Consider the following 6,508-nt stretch of genomic DNA (forward strand, 5'->3'; position numbering starts at 1 on the left):
TTACTAAGGATGTGTTTCACACCTGCGTTAACAAAACTTTTGAACAGAACCAGCCCTTATCTCATTCCTTTTTTTTTTTATTATTTATTGTTATTTTTATAGACCACACCATATGTGGAATGATAGAAAGTGCAATTAGCAATACAATTACACAGGTTTACAGTTAAGTGACAAGTTGGGATTGAACTTCCATGATTGTTTAATGGAGATAAAATATGCCAAATTAATGCAACTTGGGCCTTAGAGGTGCAAAATGATTTTGTAACTCCCTGTGAAAGAAGTATTAATTGATTTTTGTCCATCTAGTAGACTGACTTTTGATAAAATATAAAGATGTTTTCAAGAAATCTTAAGAAACACTTGTAGAATCAAAATACATTGGGACAGTATGCTACTGAAAATAATGCTGTTTTTAAGATAACACAGGGATTTTGGCTGTCACAACTGTGAAGCATCTCTTTAACTTTGCATGCACAAGAGCTAAGGCCAGTGAGGATAGTTAATCACAGAACTGTAGTATGTCCCAAACTGGAAGGGACCCACATGGACTGTGGTGGCCAACTCATGAAGTCTGTACTCTTCTAATGAATCCCGATTGTCGTGTTCCGAAACTACAAGTACCGGAGCAGATATGTTCACGACAGAAGTTGATTTTATGCATAAATCTTTAATCTGTTTCTTTCTGGAACTTTTGTGGAGTTGTTGCAAAGTTATTTTCTTTTAAAAGAGAAGGAGTTCCCATATTTAATTTCCTCCTGTCTACAGATCAATAATTTGGTATTCTTTTTGATACTGGGTAGGGTAGATGTTATATGCCTCCCACGCTCTTTGTTTTAAGTCACTTTCATTGCAATAAAGTTTTAAAGCATAGAACAATGCATTTCAAATATAAGTATATGAAAAATATCATTAAATACTTAACCACCTGTTCTGGTCATGTTTAAAAGGACTAATAATAAAGGTAGAATTTAGCTCATTATTTTTCTTTCATCTTGCAAAGTTCAGTTTTGTATCCCAAAACCAGAGTAAGCCACCTACACTTGTACATATTTTTATTCTGTTGTATGATACAACTTTAAAAATAGAGATAATTTAACTATTTTCTATGGAAATGCAGGTTTGATTCTTATCTTTTGGGGCTCTGTATCTTCTGGGAAATAGCCTGTATGTTTGGTGATAGATGGGAGAATTGTATTAAGAGAAATAATATTTAGTTAAGCTACTAAAATGCTCCAAGTAAGTCCTATTTAAAATGGAGAAAACCTCCTTCCATTGTAAGTGCAGAACAATTTCTCCAAATTTGATTTTGAGCAAAAGACTTAGTTGTGTTTGCAGGGACTGTTAAACATTCTGTTCAAATCCACTGAACTGTTTCTTCTGGGTTTTGAGCATTTTCTCAGTTCCAAAGGAAATCTCTCTCTCTCTCTTTTCCAAACAAAGCATCACTGGTGGTGGGTAGGCCAGAATATATTGTCTCTGATGAGCAGTTTTGGTGAACTGGGTAAGGTAGAAGAATTCTACATGAAGTGCATTGGCCCAGCTTTGTCTTTTGCCCTAATAGATTGCATTAAGGCCAGAAACTTGTACATGTTGCTCAGGCAGTAAACCGAAGGGAACTGAGGAGGAAACGTTGGGAAAGTACAGCCAAAACAATTCACTGTTTATGCGTTGAGCATTGTAAAGGTTTCTTTTTTAGCCTTCTATTTCTGTCATATCTCCAAAGATTGCTTGTAGGCTGTGTCTGGAAACATAATTTATTTTGGTAGGTTTGGATGTGCTACACGTGGTTTACATACTTCCTTATCATGTTAATGTTTTCCAAATAAACTTAGATAAAACTGTAGAGAAGAAACTGCTTCAATTCATCCTGTACAGATACTGGTACGTCATACCTCATGTAAGAAGTTTTTGGCACCGTGATCTCATTCTGGACATTTCCATAGATACAATCTCAATCCTGACCTAGATGGGATGGGACACAGCATCCCACACCAAATAGGATTTGGGTTCCATAACTCAGGGAACTGATGCCAGGGGATCTTCACCGTTCTGTTCTTTCCTACGTGAGGTGAAAATAAAGCTAAAAGGGAGGCAGGCAGGCAGGAAGTTCCATTGTCTATTCATTCCTCCCACTCTCAGCTAGTAAGTGAGTGGAAGTGGTAAAACTCAAAGACCTATTGCCAGTCTGAAATTGGTGAGCTTAATTTTTTCTTGAATCATGTCTGTCACAGCTTTACATGTGTTTATTTCAATCCGAGCTTTGATACCTTATCTCTGTAGTAACGGAGTATCTCTGTGTCAGACACCGGCCTCTCGCATAAACAATTTAACCTGCAGGGGATGGGCAAAGGGAGAGAATTGTGAAGCAGCAAGTTGTGCGTATACACAGATGCTAATGCCTTCTAGTTTGAAATAACAGACTTGATTCTCCTTTCATTCATTGATACCATCCAAAGCAAGTTAAAAACCATGCGCAAAACGATTTTAGTTCTGTTTTGAAGTAGTCTGGGGGAGAGTCAGTCCGCTTACATCAGCTGAATTTGAATGGTGTGGAAGTTGTAATATGAACAGTGATTTGTTGGGTCGTTTTTTTTTTCCCCACCCTCATTATTTTAAGGACATAACAGTATAGCTCCAGAATACCATCGTAAGTCATGTCTCATTACGCTGTATGCTTCACAGATATATAAGGAAAGAGAGAATCGTGCTAGTGAGCAAGACGATGGATTTTCTCAATACAATCTCCCTATATATGAATATAATTCTGTAACCAGAACCCTGTGTAATTGTTACAGCAGAATGGCCTCAAAGATCATGATGAGTCTGATCTACAAAAAGTGTAGGAGTTAACTCATGATACAGAAAAGAGCAAAATTTAATACTTTGACCACAGGCAATTCAAGCTGTTTGAACGTGTTTTGATTCCTGACTTGATTTGTTACTTTTCCTCCTTTCTGGATATCACTGCTAGGAAAAAATCCAAAAGTAGACTGTAAAGTGGAACGGTAAAAAGGAGGTATTGGACTTAGGAGAGTAACCATCAAATGTCAATAAAGTGGGGAAAAAATGTGAATGGAGCAGTGCCAATCTCGTATCGGTGTTTAGCCTTTTACCTTTTCTGCGCAAATCTGATGCAAAATAGTTTGGAAATTAACACTGCTGTTAAAATTGCTGGAAATGATTTAACAGTCAAATAATTCACGTCCTTTGAAACTCAGTTGCTGTCTCTGCCTGGTACGCCATTTGGATGTGGCAATATGCAGCATCTTGCACCAAGACCTCATTGGAACCCAAGAATATTTTCTCTCTGAATTTTACCTGCTCTGTCTAGACACACTGATGATGTTTTCCTTTCTCTCAAGTATTCTTGACAGCTAGTATTGTAATGCAAACCATCAGCAATACTTGTATAACTCCATTATCCCAGCGCAGGAGTTGCGTTATAGCTGATGGTCATCAAAAATGGAAAAAAGTCTTACTGAAGTTCATAGAACTACCTCACCTACTGAGACTTACTAGCTAAGAGAGAAAATAGCATATATTTTTATCTGGAAGGAAATTTAAGGCTTCTTAACGCCATATTTATCATTTCCTTGAAGAGCATTGCTGACTTAAGAGTGCTTTGTTAAGCTTTTTATGTTTTCAGGACAAACAGTTCTTCCAACAGCTTCCTTAAAACCTAGTCAAATACAGCTTACTTGAGTAATTTACCCTCCACAAATATACGTTTAAGTCAAATGCCAAAGAAGTAATATTTTCACATCTATCTAGACATTCAGCTTCCTCACGAGGGGAGAAAAGGGGCAGGTGCAGAGTTCTGCTCTCTGGTGACAGCAGCAGGACCCGAGGGAATGGCATGGAGCTGCAGCGGGAGGGTCAGGCTGGGTGCTAGGAAAAGGTTCTTTGCCGAGAGGGTGGTCAGGTACTGGAACAGGCTCCCCAGGGAAGTGATCACAGCACCGAGCCTTCAAGAAGTGTTTGGAAGTGTTGTGCTCTCAGTCTGATTTCTGGGTGTTCCTGTGTGGAGCCAGGAGTTGGACTCGGTGATCCTCGTGGGTCCCTTCCAACCCGGGATATTCTATGATAATGTATTCTAGTGAAGGGGGGAGCTGGCTCCTCAGCTTGTGTAGGTTAGCAAATCCTCGGCTGGGTCAACCTTTTTTATGAAGCCAGTCAAAGATCTGACCTATCAAATGCAGAAAATTGTGAACAGACTGGTGCAGACAAACAGGGAGTGCTACTTCTCAGAGGAGCATAAGGACAAGTTACCACTTGTGAGTAGTTCTTTTTAGCAAATGGCAAGAGAATGGATTATTCACGTAAGTAAATTTTGAAGGGTTAGGCAGAAAAGTAATTGCTGGTGTAATGCGTAAGCCAGCACAATGTTAAACGCTTTTGTTTCATACTTATGTATGCAGCATTTATTATTTATTGACAAACTATTTCATCTTCCTTGTTTAATACATTAATAATTTCCTTCTAATTGTTTTGGAATACTCATTTGCTTTGAGAAGATGTCTCCATCAATACTTGACAGGAGTAGCTGGGGACCATGTTATTTTCCCCTGTATATTTCCATCCTGGGGGATTAACATAGCATCATGTTCACCGACAGACATTTATAACAGAGGCATCCGTGTTGCCCCATCCTTAATGTCAAAATCTCAAAAGTTGCTGTCCCAGCCCTGCTTTACTTGCCTGGTGGGTGCCCTCTGCTGCCCCAGTCCCCCTGCCCCACAGGACATCCCCCACCCCCCAAGACCCCTGAGGGTTTGCTGGATGCTGATGGGCTTGTTCTATTTTTTCTCAACAGGTTTGCACAAAACGGAAGAATCTGGATTTTGGTACCTGAATAGAAACTGGGTCATCTTGGGCTTCTGAGTTTTTTTTTTTTCCCTATATTACGAATAATTCTTAATCAGGACATGGCTCGCAGAAAAGCAAGGACGGAGGAGCTGGAAACAGCTCTTTTGGCTTCAGCTAGTGCTGTTAAATGCCTGGGTGTTTGGAAATGAACATTTGGACTGTGCATTGTCTCATTGTTCTTCCTCACAGCCAGTATCTCTCCTCCCCTCTTGGATTTTTTTTTTCCTTCCAGTCCCCTCACTGGATTTCTTTGTCCTTTTATTTTATTTTATTTTATTTTTTTATTGAGAGCTGGTGCAGTGTATCTCAAAATACTTGAAGCAATGCTGAATCCAACTTTAAAGAACTGAGCTGCTTGTGAAAGGCACAGAGCCTCCAAGCAGATGTTGCTGCTCCTCCAGCAATATGCCTTAATATCAGGAAGTGTATTCCCTTTCTGGCTTCCTCCGTACAGGCAGCTCTTAGTGAGTAAGGAGCCTTTGCCCTGTGTGCTGGTCAGTTTGCTAATCTGAGCTGACAAACACAGGTGCAGTATTGCATACGGGAGTAATAGAACCCAGCTGGGTGTGATGTACTTTGCATCCAAGCAGGGCTTAGCCTGAAACCTTATTTGTCTTGTATTTTAAGGCGGTGTCACCAAGGTAATTACAAAGCAGAGAGTTTCCTGCTTGGCTTGAGGTGAGCGAACAGTAACAGTTTTTATCAACCGAACCCAAGAGGTGAATGCTGACAGAAGGGACACTGAATGGACTCAATCACCACACCTGGAGCAGACAGGTGAGGCGGTGAGAGACCTGCAGCCTGTTGCTGAAGGACGGGATGAAATCGGCATCATTCAGGGGTTGATACTCTGCAAAAGCTTGATAGACTCTGTACAATGTAAGGAGGTCGTGCAGACGGAAGGTGTTTTATATGTACCTCATAATAATTTTCTTAGTAAAACAAGCAGCCTCTTGTTGTTCCTTCATGAAATAAAAATGGGCTGGTGCCTGTTTTCCATTTCTGACCTTAACCCATAGTTTATCTGTACTTTCTGTGGAGGGAATTATCAGGGAAGATTGATGCAAGTCTCCCTTCTTTCTCATTACATGCTACACTCAAAACATCTTGCCTGAAAGCTTCAATTAGCTGGAGTGTGAAAGCTGAAGCTGGAAAACAACCTTAAAGGGGTTTCATCCTAGTCTAACAGCTTTAAAACGAAACCAGAGCGCAGAAGCTCTGAAATGACTCCTTGGGCATTGCAAGAAAACACAGGAAGGCTCTGCACTGCTGAGGAGGGCCCAGCTGACCACAGCAGGTGAATGCAACAGGGAATATAAACACCACTGAGGACAGAGTGGAGAAATCCAAGTAACCCAAACACTCGGGGGCATATGAAAGTTTGGCTATGGAATGCCAGAGGTCATTCAATAAACTCGGGGGTTGCTGGGGGTCAAGTGAAGCCTGAAATTTCATCCAAGGGTCATCTGAGGTCACCAATTAGCTTCCAGGGGTCATCTGAGGTCACCGCTCCTCATTTTTTTGGGTTCTGGGGTCATCTGAGGTCACCAATTAGCTTCCAGGGGTAATCTGAGGTCACCGCTCCTCAATTTTTGGGGTTTTGGGGTCATCTGAGGTCACCAATTAGCCTCCAGGGGTCATC

Source organism: Oxyura jamaicensis, chromosome 5, assembly GCF_011077185.1.
Source record: "Oxyura jamaicensis isolate SHBP4307 breed ruddy duck chromosome 5, BPBGC_Ojam_1.0, whole genome shotgun sequence".
Lineage (NCBI taxonomy): Eukaryota > Metazoa > Chordata > Aves > Anseriformes > Anatidae > Oxyura > Oxyura jamaicensis.